This window comes from Phocoena sinus, chromosome 2, assembly GCF_008692025.1.
Source record: "Phocoena sinus isolate mPhoSin1 chromosome 2, mPhoSin1.pri, whole genome shotgun sequence".
Classification (NCBI taxonomy): Eukaryota; Metazoa; Chordata; class Mammalia; order Artiodactyla; family Phocoenidae; genus Phocoena; species Phocoena sinus.
Window position 1 is genome coordinate 2,358,511 of NC_045764.1, and position 18,435 is coordinate 2,376,945.

Genomic DNA, 18,435 nt, shown 5'->3' on the forward strand with positions numbered 1-18,435 from the left:
CATTGCGGTGGCTTCTCTTGTTGCGGAGCACGGGCTCCAGGCGTGCAGGCCTAGTTGCAGTAGTTGCAGCACGCGGGCTCAGTAGTTGTGGCTCTCGGGCTCTAGAGCGCAGGCTCAGTAGTTGTGGCGCACGGGCTTAGTTGCTCCGCGGCACGTGAGATCTTCCCAGACCAGGGCTCGAACCCGTGTCCCCTGCATTGGCAGGCAGATTCTTAACCACTGCGCCACCAGGAAGCCCCAGTGTTGCATACTTTAAGCCTGGGAACAGCTTTATCACTCTGTTCTCATAGAGTCCTAGAATTTAATAATCATCAACCAACTCTTTCTTGTAGTTTATTTGTGCTAAATATAGATTTGTAGGTATCTATATATAATTATAAGATGTATAAATGTATATCTATATATAATAATTTCCATAGCTACATCCATATGTGATGATACTTCTGGTATAGTTGTAATCAGCACTTTGGAACAATTTTAAATTCTGCTTTTTTCAATTGTGTTATAAGTGTTTGCCTATCTATTGTAATCTTAATATCTTTCTCTTTTTCACATTGATCTGTTCTAGTGACTGCCATTAATAACAATAATAATAACCCATTGAGTACACGTGTTTTGATATACTTCAATATATCCTGCCCAGTATATCCTGGCAACGGAGCATCTCTGTACTTTAGAGTTTGGAGAGAGTTTTGGCTTCATGTTACCGGGGACATCTCTGTAGGTAGACAGTTATGTAGAAAGAGCTTCTCATCCTGGTAGCACAGTTCTGTGTGCACTGCGGTACGTAAATGCCTTTAGTTGCTACTGTAAAACAGAAGAAACATACTAAGGCAAAGGTCTGGCTAAGAGAAGCAGGGGGAGGTGCAAGGAAAGCTGGAAGGACATTGCTTTTGCTGCGGCCAGCAGGGCAGATCAAGATCCCAGGGAGTCTGGCGTAAATAAAGAAAGCTGGGAAGGACACACACCGGGTTCTGGATGCGTTTTTCAGAGGCAGGGTTGTCCCGCCACACTGCAGCTCGTATTCAGTCACCCGGGAGTGCTGGTGACCTTTGGCTTCTGAAGTTGCACTGCGCCAGGTCCAGAGAACAAAGCCACCAGACATCAGCAGGGAGGAGCAGATGTGCGCACACACCGCAGTGAGGCAGCCACAGACTGAATTAGCGGACACTGCGTGGTTAAACGCGGCAGCACTCTTAATTTTAATTCTAGATCTGGGAGATTTTCAGTGCATCCTTGGGGGATAGGAGTTTGTTCATCCGTTAAAATTCGATTTGCTCCCTCTTATCAAGATGAAGAAAGCATACACTGACACTCTTCGCTCCGCTCTGGTCTCTGGGTGTTGGGTCGCCTGCGTATGCGGGGGAGCAGCTTGTGATGCTTTTTGACGTAACTTGTCACAACGGTGACGTGGTTAGTGAGAAAGAAAGGGAACTCCTTGTTGCCTGAAATCGGGCGTAACTTGGTTGTTTACACTAGCTGAAGGCAAATGTTTCGAGTTAAGTCAGGTTAATCAAGGCAATTTTAGTCGTGGTCAAAATGATCAAGTAGAAAAAAACGTTATAGAAATTGTCAGTTTCACTTCCTGTTGTGTGAGGCCTTACGCCAGTGAGGGATACTGATAAAGTCGGGTGAAGTCCAGTATTTTCAGAGGTTAACTTAAGGCAAATGAATTTATTCCATCTCACGTATGTATTCCTCCGCTTTAGAAGTTACATCCTATAATTAAATATATATATATATATATATACATATATATATATATTTTCAGATTCTAGCTACATTGGAGACTGGTCGTTTTCTGAAACTAAGGAGAAGCCCAGGAAGGGATGATGAATTCTTTTTGAGTTTCGAGCCACAGGATAAAAAGTAAGTATCGATCATTTCACAATGTGTTTGCAATGCCGTTGTGTCGACCAGCTGCAAAAGCAGCACACAGATAACCAGGAGTCTTGGATATTTGCTGTCACCAAAAACCAACTCGTACTATTCTGATTACTTGTGGGATTTTTTTTTAAAAAACAAAACTTAGCATATTGTTTTAAAATAAGCTTTCCAGGTAGGTATGCCGGAGCATTAAGGTGGGGACCCAGCTGAGTAGTTTACTTTTTTTCTTAGACTGCATCCATGGGCCCATCTCCCAGGCTTGGTCTGTGTGACATGCCCACATTTAGAGAGAGAATGCGAGAATTTCCAAGAGAGAAGTTAGAGAAAGACAGCTAAAGTGTAGGGACTCATTTTAATCACACATAGATTTGATAAAACGTAATCAGGCGGCAGCTGCCTTACACTTTCCCCAGACGCAGGGCACTTAAGCCCCACGACAGCTTGCTGCCCCCTACCCCAGACCCACCCTGTCTTTGGCTGGACCCCAGGAAGCAGCCCCCTCCCCCAGCCCCCTCATCTTCAAAGCTGGGTATCCCTCTCCCGGCCAGAAGCCCTCGCTGGATGCCCTCGTTCCCGTTTCCCAGAAACTCACAGCAAAAATTCAGGACCACCGTTAGCTCACTTACTGTTTCCCGAAAGATTGTCTTTCCAAACTCTCCTGGCAGTCTTTGGTCCTTATGAACAGTGACGATTCCTGCTCTCAGCGCATCCGTTATTTTCCCCCTCTTTCTTCAGATCTCTCTGCTTAACGATTGGATTTATAGCTAAAAAGAAAATCATCTTTAAATTAATATTGATCTACATTTTTTTAAGCCAAATCAATTTTAGGGCCCATGGGCTGAGGGTGTAAAGAAATATCCGGAGAAATTTTGAACCTCTGACTGTCTAGTGAACAGGCTGCCCTGCCTGGAGGAGGACCTCTGTTGATGGAGGTATTTCTATAGAAACTGCACATCTGTCTGACAAGGATGTTCCAGGAAAGGAGCCTGGCTGGATTTGGGACAAGGTTTCCTAGGTTCCAAACAAAAGGAATTCAGCAGTTTCTCAGTTGATGGCCCAAAGGAAGCAAAGTGGTCTGTGTGTGTGTGTGTTTTTTTAAAATTCACATATTTTAAAAATTAAGCAAATATAGAGACTTCCCTGGTGGTCCAGTGGTTAAGAATCCGCCTGCAATGCAGGGGGCACAGGTTCCATCCTGGGTCAGGGAACCAGGATCCTGCATGGCCACGTGGCGCAGCCAAAAAATAAAAAAAAAATTAAAAAAAAAAAGAATAGGGGCTTCCCTGGTGGTGCAGTGGTTAAGAATCCGCCTGCCAATGCAGGGGACACGGGTTCGAGCCCTAGTCTGGGAAGATCTCACTGCCGCGGAGCAACTAAGCCCGTGCGCTACAACTGCTGAGCCTGCGCTCTAGAGCCTGTGAGCCACAACTACTGAGCCCGCGTGCTGCAACCACTGAAGCCCGCACGCCCAGAGCCCATGCTCCGCAACAAGAGAAGCCACCGCAATGGGAAGCCCGCGCACCGCAATGAAGACTAGCCCCTGCTCTCTGCAACTACAGAAAGCTCGCACAGCAACGAAGACCCAGTGCAGCCAAAATAAAAACTAAATTAAAAAAAAGGGATAATTTAAAAAAAATTGAGCAAAGATAATTCAACTAGATTATTGCACATCTACTGAAAGGTAATTTCTTTAACCTCTGATTCTTGAGCGTATTTCCTGAAAGGCTGCCTAGGGAGAGAATGACTCTGCGGGTGTTCTTCTGTGTGACGTGGGGCCTCAGGGGGTGCAGTTGGGGAGCCCTGGAGAGCGGGGTGGATCGGGGTGCATGACAATTCGGATCCACCCAGGTGGGCAGCGAGACAAGGTGATAGATGATAAGCTGTCAGAAGCGGGTGTGTCGGTTTGGCTGGGCTGGGGAGGGCGATTATGTGAGTCGATTATAAACCTGACTGTTACGAGGACCTTAACATGACCTTTGGACCCTCCCCACCCCACTCTGCCGCCCTTGAACTGCTAGTGTCTGCTGGGAATGGCGGGGCAGTGGCCCATACAGACAAGGGAAAGCATAGTGCGGTCATCTGTTTTGAAGATGTCTATATGTTTGAGCCTCTGAAGGCATATTTGTGTTTTTTAAACAAGGTTTTTCCTGCCCCTGCTTCCTCCTCAAGCCTCCCTTATTCCAGCAGAAAGTATTTTGTCCTCTTTCTTTCTGTATGAGCACCACTCGATCCTCGCCTGGTGTCATTGCTTTGGTTCCTTTCACTAAGTATGTGGGAAGAGGTGTTTCCTCTCTTACCACTGGAATACTAACTCAGTGAGGAAAAGGATGTCTTTCTGTTTTGTCTGCACTTGACGCCAGGCACCTGGAACAGTGTCTGGTACAAGGAAGGCGCTTGATAAACATTTACTGAATGAGGTAACGATTTGCATCTTCCTGACCCAGATGCCTTAGGGGCAGGACCGTCCCTTCATCCATGAACTTCTTGCTGGGCTGACACAGCGGTTGCTGTCCTCACTGACCGCTGGTCTGTGGTCTGTGATCACTGGTGCTTGGTCCCCTCGCAGGGGCTGGGGAGGCGTGCGCTGTGTTGCCACTGCCCTTGGCGGACCACGGGTTAAGCCGTCAGCTCCTGAGGGCGATTCCAGGATGCTTACAGGCGTGATGTGGAAGGGAAGCGAGGACTGAGAGGCAGCGCTGTGTCTCGTGGGGCCCGTGCTTGCTGTGTTCACCAGCCCCTCCCAGGAAGCGTCTCTGATGGATGGGCTGTAGTTGGGGGGAGAGGCGAAGGCAGGAAGGGCGTGTGCTGGTTGTCACAGCGGAGCCTTGCCCTCGGGTCTGAGAGGAAGCCTGTGGTTGAGTCACGTGGCAGCAGTGTCAGTCCCTGTGTGGGGTTCAGGCGGCCCTGGCCCCGCCCCGACTCTGTTGAAGTGAGTAAAGGAGCGCAGGCAGCAGCGTGCAAGGTGATTTGCAGCCGGTGGGGAGTCTGGCGGATGGAAAGTCCAAGCGAATGACATCTCTGAGGAGCTGCCCTGAGGACCCGTTTTGGTCGTTGGTTGCGCCCTCCCGGGAGGTCACAAGGAGGAGGGGCAGGAGGCAGACTCTTCTAGAACCTCTGTGCCACGTGAGTTTACCTGGAAAGGACATCGTAGGTCCAAGGCTTTAACCACAGGCACAGCAGGAGTTGCCTTCTGGTCAGCGGGGGGGAACCTTTGAGCCGGTCGTGAGATACTAACTAAATAGAACCGAGGCCTTAGGCGCCTCCCCCCCCCCCGCTCCTCCTCTCCTGCTTCTTCTCCTTCTCTCTCTGTCTCTGTCTCTCGCCCTGTCTCTGTCTCTGTCTCTCTCTCTGTCTCTGTCTCTCTCCCTCTGTCTCGGTCTCTCTCTCTCTCTCTCACACACACACACCCCTGGGCTGACACTTTAGAAACGGTCAAGCCCGCCCCTGTCAGGCTCTGTGCTAAGGTAGCCACAGTCTGTCTCATCATCACCGACTATTTATGAAGTCCTCACTCTGTGACCCATACCTACTACCAGCTTCTCCTCCCTTCTCTGCGCGTGTGCCCTGAGCCTCACTCTCCAGCCTTCCACGCTCTTATGCTCCGTCCTCCCCATGTCATCCCTTCCCAATTTCACCTGCCCGCTCCTTGCCCCGCCCCTGCCTCCAGGAAGTCCACCAGGTTGCAGCTCTGCAGAGCCTGCTGCTGCCCCGGGAAGGTTCTAGAGGGGCGAGCCCGGCAGGTGATGACCGGCAGGCTGGGGAGTCAGGAGCCTCAGCCGCGACCACCTTGTCTCTCCCTCCCCTTGTCCACTTGCACTGGACTCTGTCACCCTCCCCAGATGCTCAGGGCACTTGTTAGCGCCTGAGTCTCCGGCTCTGCAGTCTCAGGGCTGACATCTAGTCTCAGCCAGCATAGAGAGCCCTCTGATGCAGGCTTCCATCCCCACCCGGTTGTCCCATGTCCTAGTCACGCCTTCTGAAAATGCCAGGCGCGGCCTCAACCTCACGACCTCGCACACGCTGTTCCTACAGCCTGCAGTGCCCTTCCCCTTCCTTCTCAATGGGCTGAACCTGACAGGTCACTGAAGCTGTCAGCAGGGCCCTCCCCAAGAAGCAAGGGAGGTCAGGTGCACCTGTTGGGAGAGGGACTTCTGGGGGCCCTGGACAAAACTCATCTCAGAGTATTCATGCCAGGTGGTGTGTTTTCGACACCAATCTCCGCTGAACAGACTTTGATAAAGGCAGGACTGGATCCCTGGCCTGTGACGTCATCCCTCACCACATGGGTGTTTAGAGAGTGTCTGCTTTCTGACTGTTGATTCTTGAGACTCCCACCCTACACTCGGTGCTTTTTATTTTAGGTTACTGTTTTTCTAACAAAGTATTAATAAGAAGACCCACCTGATGCAGAGGGAGACATTAGATCGGGGTTGCCCTTCTTTCTTCAAGCAGCTTCGATGGCTTTATCAGCAGCCTTTCTCCCAAGGTGTTTTTCATTTTACACGTGGGCGGCTGTGAGAACCACTGCCTGGAGGTGGCCACGCCTCCCATCAGCTCCCGTCAGCTCCTGGTCCCCTCTTCCTGAGTATGAGGGGAGAGCCGTGGTGGGGCGGAGGGCAAGGAGGGTGTTGTGACACTCAAGCAGCTCTGGACCGCTTCTGCTGTGTGTAGCTGTCCCTGTTTGGACAAAAGCTTGTTCTCCGTAGTCAGAGTTGGTTGGCTGCATCCTGTGGACATAACTCCTCCAGGGAACGGTGACTTAGCTTACCTCTGACATACAGAGTCACAAATGCAGGGCTCAGGTGAGATTCTAGACCTGTCGTCTTACAGATAAGCAGACTCTGGCTTCACTGCTGGGATCGCAAGCATTTCTTCACTAATAGACTGAAGGGGCTGGAAAGGCTGCTCTCTGGGGTGTCCTTCTTGCTTGCGTGTTTTTGGGGTTCTCTGGGTTGAAGGGTGGAGCATTAAGACATGGTGGATGTAGACTGGGAGCATCAAATATGAATGATGTTTACTGTAATTAACAAATCTTTGTGTAACGCTTGGGCAAGGGGGTTTGATCCCTCACAAGCACAGAAGGATGGAGGAAAGGGCATGGTTTTCCCTTCACTTGGAGGGGGCACAGGTGGGAGAAAAGTCAGTTTTATTCTTTGAAGCGTGGAGGGGGTGAATGGAGCAGGGTTTGATGAAGAGGAAATGGCAACTATGGAGGGACTGGTGGAGGCACAGAGGTGGTGCCCTTCTGGCAGCTGCCGGGGAACCGCGGGGGTAGGAGAAACATTCTAGTAAGCGGTCGTGGTGTTCAGCTTTCACCCTGCGTCATGCATGTGGCCTGGGCTTGTTGAACTGATTGCTACAAAGGTGTGTGTGGTAGGAAGAATCGTGACTCCCCAAAGAATCATGGTTCATGTCCTAATCCACAGAAGCTATGCATATGTTAGGTTACATGGCAAATAGGAAGGTCTCAGCTGACCTTGAGATGAGGAGATGATCCCAGATGATCCAGGTGCCTGCAGTGTAATCACAAGGGTCCTCTGACGTGATGCAGGGACACAGGAGAGTACGTTTCAGAATGATGCCATGTGATAAAGTCTCTGTGCTTTGCTGCTTTGAAGAGGAAGGAGGGTCCATGAGTCAAGGAATGCAGGTGGCCTCTAGAAACTGAAAGGCCAGGAAATGGATTCTCCCCTGGAGCCTCCGGAAGAGATGCAGCCCTGCCGACACCTTGATTTTTAGGCCAGTGAGACCCATTTCAGACTTCTAACCTCTAGCACTGTAAGATAATAAAGTTGTTTTCAGCCACCAAGTGTGTAGTCATTTGTTACAGCAGCAATGGGAAACAATCCAATACGGAAACCTGTCTCTACTTTGGAAATGTGAGACCCTCTTAGTTATTTATGAAATATAATGGAAAATTTATGGAAGATAAATAACTCAGAGAAGAATCTTGTCAAAATGAATTCTAAGCTCTCCCTGAGTTAATTTATTTTAGTAAAGTGAGGGCAGGAACTCTATTTCTTCACTATGATACCCTCACTGCCTAGTTCATTTTTAAAATTCATTTTTAAACAAATGAATCTCTTCATTTAAATCCGTGAAAAACCAAAACAACTATCTTTTCAAAGGAATTATTGGATGCTAAAGTGTATCACTATGATTAGAAATCTTAAATTCAGGCTCTTGTTATAGACAAAGAATATCATACTTTACATTGTCATTCAAAGATGAGAGGTTTGGTTGGAGAATTTTTTTGTAAGTTGTTAGGTGTAAACAGGAATCACTTTTGCTTTCTTGGGTTCTAGGAACTTCCTTGTACCTATACAAGGAAGGAGTGTTAACTTGCCCTTTGCCTTGTCAGTAAAGCAGCTGTCATATGTAGCAAGCTGCAGCCTTAAATCCATGACAACCCCAGCCCCCTGCCCACCAAAGTGCTCGTTGTTTGTGACACTTAGTTTGGGGGAGCCTGGTACTATATACTAATCTATTATAAATGATCTTTGCCTGGCATCTTTTAGAATTACAAATACTTCTGGTGTTCATTTGCTGTTTCTTGACTCACTTATTCCCTGAAAAAAATTAAAATCTTTGCTAGGATTTTGCTATGTGCCAGGCCCTGGGGAAACAAAGGTAACTCAGATATGGCACTTCCCAGAGAAAGCCACCTTCTGGATGGGAAGAAAGACAAGTGTGTAGATAATGAGAGGACGGAACAGCCAATATTGAAATAATTTGTGATGCCAAGAGGAGGAAAATTCCAACTCTGCAGGGAGAACAGAGCAGAGAGGAAGAGGACCGAAGGTCCAGAAGGACCTTGGCAACTAGAAGGGACAAGTATTAACTGCCTACTGAGTCCCAGCACTTTTACATGTAACTTTATCATTTCATTTTACCCTGAGAAAAAATGATATTCTAATGAAGTATCTTTGCAAAATCACAGAGTGGGATTCATAATCATTGTCTTCTAAGCTGTTGGTTTTAAAGCAGAGGTGGGCAGACTTTCTGTGAAGGACTAGATGGTAAATATTTCAGGCCTTGGGGGCCATACTGTCTCTGTCACAACTATTCAACTCAACTCTTGTGGCAGGAAACCAGCCATATAGAATATGGAAAGAAATGAGCATGGCTGTGTGCCAATAAAACTTTATTGACAGAAATGGACAGTGGGCTAGATATGGCCCAGGGTTGCAGTTTGCTGATCCCTGTTCTAGAACAGCCATTATAGCTACTGTTTTGCTTTAGAATATTTCAGGAGAGGGAGATTATAGGTTTCATTAGCTTTACAGGTGGGTCAGTGACAGTTTCAAAATGGGTTATAGAATCCCACCAAGAAACAGTAGCAGACTGGATTAATAATGGAGCTTCAGACAGACCCAGTTGTCTAACATTTCACATCATCATGGTTAATATTGAACAGACCTCTGGGAATCCAGATATCCATCTTTAGGTCATTATAGACGAGTCCAAGGAGAAAACCACACTAAGCAGTCTTGGCAGAGGATTTGATGGTGTGTGGGCACGTGTGTGTTTTAACTCTGAGATTTAAAAAAAAAAAAAAAAGAAATAAAGAAGATTTGTCTGGAACCATTGGGAAGAAATAAGGTAAATATCTGAATGGCTGACCTGGGAGAAGCCTAGAGTGTAAAGTCTCAATACGGCTGTCTTCTGGAAAGAGGCAGAAGCATCTGGTTAGTGTAACGGTGAGGGGTGATGTGAAAGGAAATCCCAAGTCCAGATTAGAAAAGCAGAATACATCTTGACATCTTAAAGCAACAAGCCAGAAAAAAGTCTGTCCTTAATAGCTAACAGTGAGACTTCCCTGGTGGTGCAGGGGTTAAGAATCCACCTGCCAGTGCAGGGGACACGGGTTCGATCCCTGGTCCGGAAAGATCCCACATGCCGCTGAGCAGCTAAGCCCATGCGCCACAACTACTGAAGCCCGTGCGCCTAGAGCCCACGAGCCACAACTACTGAGCCCACGTGCCTAGAGCCTGTGCTCCGCAACAGGAGAGGCCACCGCAATGAGAAGCCCGTGACTGCAACACAGAGTAGTCCCCGCTCGCCACAACTAGAGAAAGCCCACGCACAGCAATAAAGACCCAACACAGCCAAAAATGAATAAAATATATAAATTTATTTTTAAAAATAACTAATAGTGTGGGAAAAGTCACTAAATTCAGAGATTTTGAGTTTCTTATTTGATTTCTTAATCCTTTAGAGCAAACAGTGAATTTTTTGGAGAAGAGATCTTCCAAGAGTATATCTTGAGAGATACCGGGTGGTAGGAAAACACCTGGAAAACCATTAAAGAACTTCAGAAATGTGACACCGGGAAGCCATTTAGGTCACCTGTCCCAGGCCTACATGACTAAAAGGAAATTTTTCTCTTGGCTGATGAGAGAGAGCTTGGACGAGTATGGTTACATTGGGAAGCTTATTTCTTTTGAGTAAAACTCAAAATATCAAAAGCAGACAAAGTTCATAAGATGGTTACAAGTGTGGGTGGTTCCAACTGGATGGAAACATTTTCTCACCAACAGGAATCCGTTGAAAGGGTGTGGATCGTCTCCAGAGGTCCCCATGCTCGGCGCCCCCAAGTGTGTTTTGATCTGGTTCCCCCCTCCGGCTCTGTGCTGTTGCTCTTCAGGTTGACCTGGGGGAAAGAGGGAGGAAAAGATGGAAAAGATGGGAGTTGATATCTTCCTGGAAGACGCTGTGGAGGTTAGCGGGCTAAGTTATTCCAACCAAAACAAGTTAAGCTTTTCCTTGTGTTTTGAATCCTAGGCACGAATCTTGTCTTGGATGAAACAGATGTGATTCTGGGGACGTGCACGGCGTCCTCAGCTTTGGTGACTTTCCTGCCCCTCACTCTTCCTTGCAGGAATCAAACATGCTCCAGCTGTGCCTTTGTGTGCCGTCTCTGGCCTCTTTCTAAGTTCCATGCAACTTCATAAAACTCAGAAACTTAGGACTGCTTGAAGAAAATAATCTGTGAAACAGATACATGTTTTGATGTGGATTAAATCTAACAAACAGTGTTTATTCCAAAGGCTTTAACATGTAAACCCATTAAAGGGTCTTATAATTTGACTTCTCTTTCCTGTCAGACAAAGCTTTTTTGTAACGTAAATATAGTAAGGAATATCCATGCTCTACAGTCTTGCTGACGTTCTTTTCTTTTAGCAAGGGTTAAATAAGGGGAACCTTCAAAGCCTTGGTGATACGTTACAGAAAGCTTTGAAGTTCTTTTAGCTTCCCTGGAAATCTTTGTTTCCTGGAAAGTTCGCTAATGGTATGTCTAGTTTCTTACACAAATCCATTCCTTAGCTGTGTGTAGTGAATTACCTAGTCAGTGGGAATGCTACCGCAAGATAAAATTAATATCTAAACTGGTCCTGAGTCAGTTATTTCCACTGCAGAGCTTATGTAGTCATAAGGTACGATGTTATTTAGGTCAAATTAACCTTTCTTTATCTTAGTTCACCTCTTGAACTCCCTGAAAGCAACATAATTTACAACTCCTAGCAACTCCGGCTCTTGTGTATGGAACTAACCTCCCGCATCAGCATCGCCATCTTCTATCTCAGTTGGTGGCGCCATCCTGCACCCGGGGTCCAGTCGGCCCCTTCTCTCTGCATCCCCTCCTCCGCTGACACTCAGTTCGGGGCTGACTGTCTGCGCCTGCCTGGCTGTGGTAGCCTCCTATCAAGTTCCCTGCTTCTGCTTTCCCTCTTCCCATCTACCTAACCCCCAAAGTCTGTTTTCCTCAGAGCGGCTAGACTGATTCTTTAAACCTAAATCAAGATCATTCTCTCCCTCGCCCACACCCTACAGTGCCTTCCGGTAACGCCGAATCCAACCCCAGGTCCTTCTCTGGCACAGGGCCTCTATGATCTGTGCTCACCTGTGTCTGCCGGACGTTGCCTGCTGGCTTGCCCAGCGCCCTTCCTGTCCGTCATCAGCTCTGGCCACACCGGCCACCTTGCTAGTCCCGTGCACCCACCAGTCTCACCCCATCTCAAAGCTTGAAACTTTGCATTTGCTCCTTCTCCCCCTGCCTCCCCTACCCCGAGCCCTCTCCCTCCACATACCCACCAGCTTTCTGGCCAATTCTTCATGTCTTTGCTCAGTGGTGACCGCCACAGAGACCTGACCATTTTATCTAAATGAGAAGCCCCCAGCCTCTTACCCTGCTTTTCCTTCCTTCTGGCTCTAAGTAGCGGACATTCGGTCCCTTACTGATTCATCACTTGGTTTATTTGTCCATTCACTTATTTATAGTTCATCTGTCCCTCCCAAGAGAAATGTAAACTCCATAAGGACAGGGACTTACGATGATAAACATGTAATCTTTCATGCCTCACACACGTAGGCAATCAAGACATATCTGCTGGGTATTGTATGAAGGAAAGAACCAGAATCATTCACATTGCTTTTGGTCTGCACATGTAGACCAAGTCTTTGAGCAGTCACGTTGTTCAGTGGGACAGTGATGTTTTTGATTTTCCTACCCTAATAAGGTTTCCAATTCAGTGATCAGGGTCTATCTTAGATTTAGCTCTTGCCTAAAGATCTTAGCAGTGACCTTGGTCGACCTTCAGTGTAGTTCAACATATGGAACACAGGTACCATGTGGACATAAGGACCTTGACTTCCTGGTGATGTAATGGCTTTAGAGTGGCAATGTGTCCACGGACAGAGCCGCTGGAGTCTTACTTCTTAGCGGTTAGCAGGCACGTGTATAGCACAAGGAAAAAAAGAGCCAATACTCATGTCTATTTTTAGTACAGTAGAGTTCCCATAATTATCTAAACACTAAGAGGTTACTTAAGGAATGTTATCAGACTAACTGAGCTTTTTCTCCTACCACTGAGCAGCCTAATCGTCTTCCTGTAAATATTATATGAGAAGAAATTGGGGGAGGGGGCACATACAGGAAGGTGGATCAATGGTCCGTAGACCCTTGTAGACGATACTAAGAGCCCCACTCCATGAGATAATTTTGTCAGCATAATTACTCTGAGCTGCTTCTAAAAAGTCGGACGTATCGATTCGTAATTTACGTTCAGTAAAATTCACTCTTTTTAGTACAGCTACGAGTTTCAGTATTGTGTGCAGCTGTGCCACCACCATAATCAAAATATAAGTTTTCATCCCCCTGAAATGTTCCTCATGCCCCACTGTAATCACTGAGCCCCGACCCCTGGCAGCCACTGATCTGTCTTCTATCCTTACGGTTTTGCCTTTTCCGTAATGCCCTATAAATGGAATCACGCAGTCTGTCACTGTTGAGATGCACCAGTGCTGTTGTGTGTTATCGGTAGTTTGTTCCTTATTTTTACTGAGAAGTGTTCCATTGTGGATGTAGAGTTTGCTGACCCATTCACCAGGTGAAGGACATTTGCACTGTTTAAAATTTGGGGTGATTATGACTAAAACTCCAATAACAGTCATGTATAGGTTTTTATGGGAACGTGCATTTTCATTTTTCCCTGAATAAAAACCTAGGAGTGGGGTTTCTGGGTCATATGGTAAGTATGTGTTTAGCTTTATAAAAACCTGCCAAACTGATGTCCAGAGTGGCTGTTTTCTCTGCCCACTGGGAAGGTATGGGAGTTTCCAGAGCTGCTTTCTGATCCTCAGGGTCGATGCCCAGAGGATTTTGCCTTCTTTTTATAATAATGTTTATTTATGTTTACTTGTTGACAGTTTGCGTTATTTATTTATTTACGGCTTGTCTTGGGTCTTCGTTTCTGTGCGAGGGGCTTTCTCTAGTTGCGGCAAGCGGAGGCCACTCTTCATCGCGGTGCGCGGGCCTCTCACTATCACGGCCTCTCTTGTTGCGGAGCACGGGCTCCAGACACGCAGGCTCAGTAGTTGTGGCTCACGGGCCCAGTTGCTCCGCGGGCCTGTGGGATTCCTCCCAGACCAGGGCTCGAACCCGTGTCCCTGCATTGGCAGGCAGATTCTCAACCACTGCGCCACCAGGGAAGCCGGATTTTGCCTTCCTGAAGAGAAACCTCGGGATTTATCTCTCCCCTCTTCTCCCTCAATTCTGTGTTCCAGTTTCTTCTACTTGGACCTTTAAGTTACTTTTTTATTTAGAAGTCTTTCCGCTCTTCCTTGTTGCCTGAGTTTCCTTTTTCCTTATCGCACCAGTGCAGTGCCTTGTACCCAGCAGATACTAAGTACGCCCCTATTTGACTTGATTGTAATAAACTAGATTAAACTGATCTCCAGGGCAGAGATGGCCCATAGTGGGACTTTGGTGCATGTTTTAGCAGGCTCATGGGGCATCTGCACAAGGTAGGTGAGCCCTACCCCAAGACCTAGGGAGAGATTCCTGTTACTTCTCTCCTGGCAGTAAGGCATCAACCACAAAGTGTGGGATATAAAAACTGGGTTTTGGGGCTTCCCTGGTGGCGCAGTGGTTGAGAGTCCGCCTGCCCATGCAGGGCACACGGGTTCGTGCCCCGGTCCGGGAGGATCCCACATGCCGCGGAGCGGCTGGGCCCGTGAGCCATGGCCGCTGGGCATGCGCGTCCGGAGCCTGTGCTCCGCAATGGGAGAGGCCCGCGTACCGCCAAAAAATAAATAAATAAATAAAAAATAAAACTGGGTTTGGACTGCCACAGTGGTGAAGGGTGGAGAAGTCAGAACCAAATCTGTGGTTATTATAAGGTATACAGATTTAGCTTGGAGACACCAGCCATGAAATTGTGCAGAATCTTGTGAGAAGGCTCTTCTTTCTCTTAAAGATTTTACATTATTGTTTAATCACTGTTGAAGCATAGCGTAGTGGTTAAGAGTGAGAGCTCTGCAGACAAACTCTGCTACTAACCACCTGTGTGACCTTGGGAACCTTTCAGTGCCTACGTTTCTTCATCCGTAGGATGGGGATAATAATAGTAGCGAGGAGTGATGATAAATGGTCGATATGTACATAGTGGTTAGAACAGTGCCTGGCTGGTATTAAACGCTATAGGAGTATTAGTCACTGCTGTTATTGTTATTAACTAAACGTTACCCCTAATACTCTGAAAATGTGTGTTTTTTCATGCATTTGTGACACCTTCACGGATGTCAGGTTCTAGATACTTGATCAAAGAATGATTAAAATTCAGTTAACGGAGAGGGAGTGAGATAAATTAGTTTGGGATTAACACATACACACTACTGTATATAAAAGAGCTAAACAACACGGACCCACTGTAGAGCACAGGGAACTCTACTCGATGTCTTGTAATAACCTGTATAGGAAAAGAATCTGAAAAAGAATAGATACACGTATAACCGAATTGAGCAGCAGGGTTCGCGGCATTACCTGGCGTAACCAGCAGTGGCCGATCATCCGCAGAGGTGTGTACTTATCCTCACTATGCTGACTCGGCTCAAGTTAAGTGGCCTCAGTTGTCTGGTCTCACTTGCTTATTTCTTTGACTTATTGGAAGCTCGGGGAGGGTGTGGTTTCTGAGCAGTGCCGTCCCCTCCGTCGGGATGTCTCTGTGTCCTCCACGTGAAGGCTGAGTCCACCAGTTTGCTCACTAGGTCAGGGTTGAAGTTTGGACACAAGATTTTCAGTCACTTCTCTCTCACTTCCTAATTTCTGTGTTGGCACCTCCATACAAAAGTGGTTTCTTCTAGCCCTTTTAGCAACTTCTTCCAGACCTGACTTGGCTTTCCCCTTTGGGACCTGTGCTTTCGGGAGGTCCAGTAAGTTGCCTCTGTGTTTGGGGGCCACCACCTGAGGGCTAGAGCAGGTGGTCCCAGGGACCAGTGGGCGAGCACGCAGCCAGCAAGTGGGCCCGGCAGGCCTGCCCGCGGGGGCCCCCGCCTGGACACAGCCCTGCTTCTCTCCCTGCCCTTCAGAGTTACCACAGAGGCTGGAGGAATTCACAGGCAGTCCTCGCTTTACTGCATTTCAGATACTGTGTTTGCTTTTTACAAACTGAAGGTTTGTAGCAACCCTGCGTTGAGCAAGTCTGCGGGCGCCTTTTCCCACAGCATTTGCTCAGTTCCTGTCTCTGTGTCACATTTGGTAATTCTTGCAATGTTTCACACTTTGTCATTATTACTCTGTTACGGTGACCTGTGATCAGCGGTCTTAGATGTCACTACTACGACTGGCTGAAGGCTCAGATGACGGTTAACGTTCTTTAGCAAGAAAATATGTTTTAATTAAGGTATGCGCCCCCTTTTCAACATAACGCTCTTGCACGCTTAACAGACTACAGTGTAGTGTAAACATAACTTTTATGTGCACCGGGAAACCAAAAGCCTCGTGTGGCTCACCTCATCACAATATTCGCTTCATTGCTGTGGCCTGCGTGTTGGTCCTGAGCGTCGTCCGCAGGCTGAATCGTGACTCATAGGGTACTGCTTTAAGTGTCCGTAAGTGCTGTGACCTATGAGATATAAACCTCTGAGATGCATCGCTGAATTCAGAGCAGCCTTTTGACATTGTCTTACTAAACACACAACTGCTGGCGTGCTACGGCTAAGAGGCAATGTTGGCGTTGCAAGGGGGCTCCTCATCCTTGAAGCTCTTGAGACCCACATCTGTAACAGGCACCCAGAGATGAGAGAGAGGAGGGGAGGGTGGCCTGGAGTCCACCAGGACCCATCACCTCCTTACCTGCCATGACGGTTCATGGGCATATACGCTCGACGGTGAACCCCAGTGCTTAGTATATATTGTTCTTATCAAATACAGTTTGCACGTCAGTGGGTTCTTAAATTTGTGTTTGTTGTTCATTTAGGAAAGAAAGAGCAAGGTCTAGCTTCGTCGTCTCATTTTCATGAAAACATGCACGTATAAAGCCAACAGAGTGATAAAAGATATCTGCCCTCACCAGTTGCTGAATTTCAGGGGTCGATGGAGTCCAAAGAGGGGTCATGATCGTGGCGGTTGCTTTGAGCCCACTCCAGTCCACTGGGAGACCCCGTGTGTCTCCAGCAGAGGGAACAGCGCGTGCTGGATCCTGTGAGCCTAGGAAGGGTCTTAGTTCTGTTTTTGCTGTGGTGGCTGCACATCTAGGGTGCCTCCTGGGGCTGCCTGGGAAAATGTGCTCTTGTGGGGATTTTTAGGTTTGTTCAGATTTTAAGGGCATTTGGAGATAGTCAGACCCTTTGAGGCACGCTGTGAAATGTTGCAGTGTCGCGTTCTGTGTTGCAACTTGGCACGTGGTATGTTGTGTCATTATAATTACAAATATATGTGTGATGTGTGTATATATACATGTATACCTACATACATATGTGTGTATATGTGTGTGTGTGTATATATTTATATCATTCATAAATATAAACGTGGCTCTTACTATCTGTCTTAACTATAGGTCTTAGATCAGGCTGTGGTAACAGAACACCGTAGGCTGAGTGGCTCAAACAACACACATTTATTTCTCATGATTCTGGAGGCTGGGAAGTCCAAGGGCAAGTAGCTGGCAGATTCAGTTCCTGGTTAGGGCTCCCTTCTTGGTTTGCAGACAGCCGCCTGCTTCCTTTGTCCTCCCTTGGAGGAGAGCAGAGAGCAGAAGCAAGCTCTGTGTCTCTTCTGTAAGGGCACTAATCCCATCATGAGGGCCCCACCTTCATAACCTAATCACCTCCCAAAGGCCCCACCTCCAAATACCATCACAATGGGGATTAGGATTTCAACAGATTAATTTTGAGGGACACATAGCTCTATATTTGGATGCTGTAAACAATATGAAATCATATTCCCAAGCACATATATCTGTCAAACAGCAAGCTGAGTTTTCCTTTAAGGTTTGTTTGCTACTTGTTTATTTATTTTGTGGTTGCTCTTAGGCAAGTAGTAGGAGCCGCTGAAGAATTTGAAAAAAAAATGTACAAGAGAACTTAAAATTGAGAATTCAGCCCATTAACTTAATTTTTCTACCTGCAGTTTTGGATGACACGTACATCCTTTGAATGTGGAGCGGAACACCTCCCAGGGTTTTACAGGAGCATATTTGAAAATGCATGAGGACCTGACATGGCCTTTTAAGAACCTGTGCTGTAATGGGACACATGGGAAGCCCACCTGGTGGCAGCATAAAGCCCATGAGTGGGAAGCGTGTCCCCATAGGAAGGTGTCCCCAAGGACAGAGGGGAGGTGGTGTTTCTGGATGTCACCAGGGAGGATTGTGTGCTTATTTTAGCTCCCTCTCCTTCATGTGTCCCCACGTCAGCTGCTATTTTGACTGTGGCATCTTCCTGCAGCTGGTGGCGTGCTGATTGCCAGACGCCCTCCCAGGGGAGTGAGCTGCCTTGTGCCCACTGGTTCCTGTCGGTCTCTCCGTATCTCCTTGAGCACTGGACTCGGGGCTGTGAAATACTACAAAGATACAAGATCAGAGACCTGCTTATAACAACGCACAGTCCATTTTAGAGAAAAAAAATACATAAGAAGTTCTCTTCGTTAAGAGAAGTGGAGGACAAAAAGTTGACACAGTCAAATTGTACCTTGAAATGCATTTAACATACCCTTATTTAGTGAAAATGACCAACATTTACTTAGTAAAAGAATCCAGTATTTAGGAA

At 47.2% G+C, this 18,435-nt stretch overlaps 1 protein-coding gene across 7 annotated transcripts in view; it reads left to right on the top strand.

The window, feature by feature from the left end:
* The window catches only part of SVIL (supervillin), a 245,350-nt gene that overhangs the window by 46,107 nt on the left and 180,808 nt on the right, over positions 1-18,435 (top strand). For 2 of the 7 annotated variants that reach the window (XM_032618931.1, XM_032618936.1), the window contains exon 1: positions 4,808-5,010. The exons of 2 other annotated variants lie outside the window; for them this stretch is intronic. The gene's annotated coding sequence lies outside the window, so the exon portion shown is untranslated. Of the gene's footprint in view, positions 1-1,771; positions 1,870-4,801; positions 5,011-18,435 lie in introns of those variants that run through there. 3 more of the 7 variants (XM_032618914.1, XM_032618927.1, XM_032618938.1) reach the window with 3 other exon arrangements.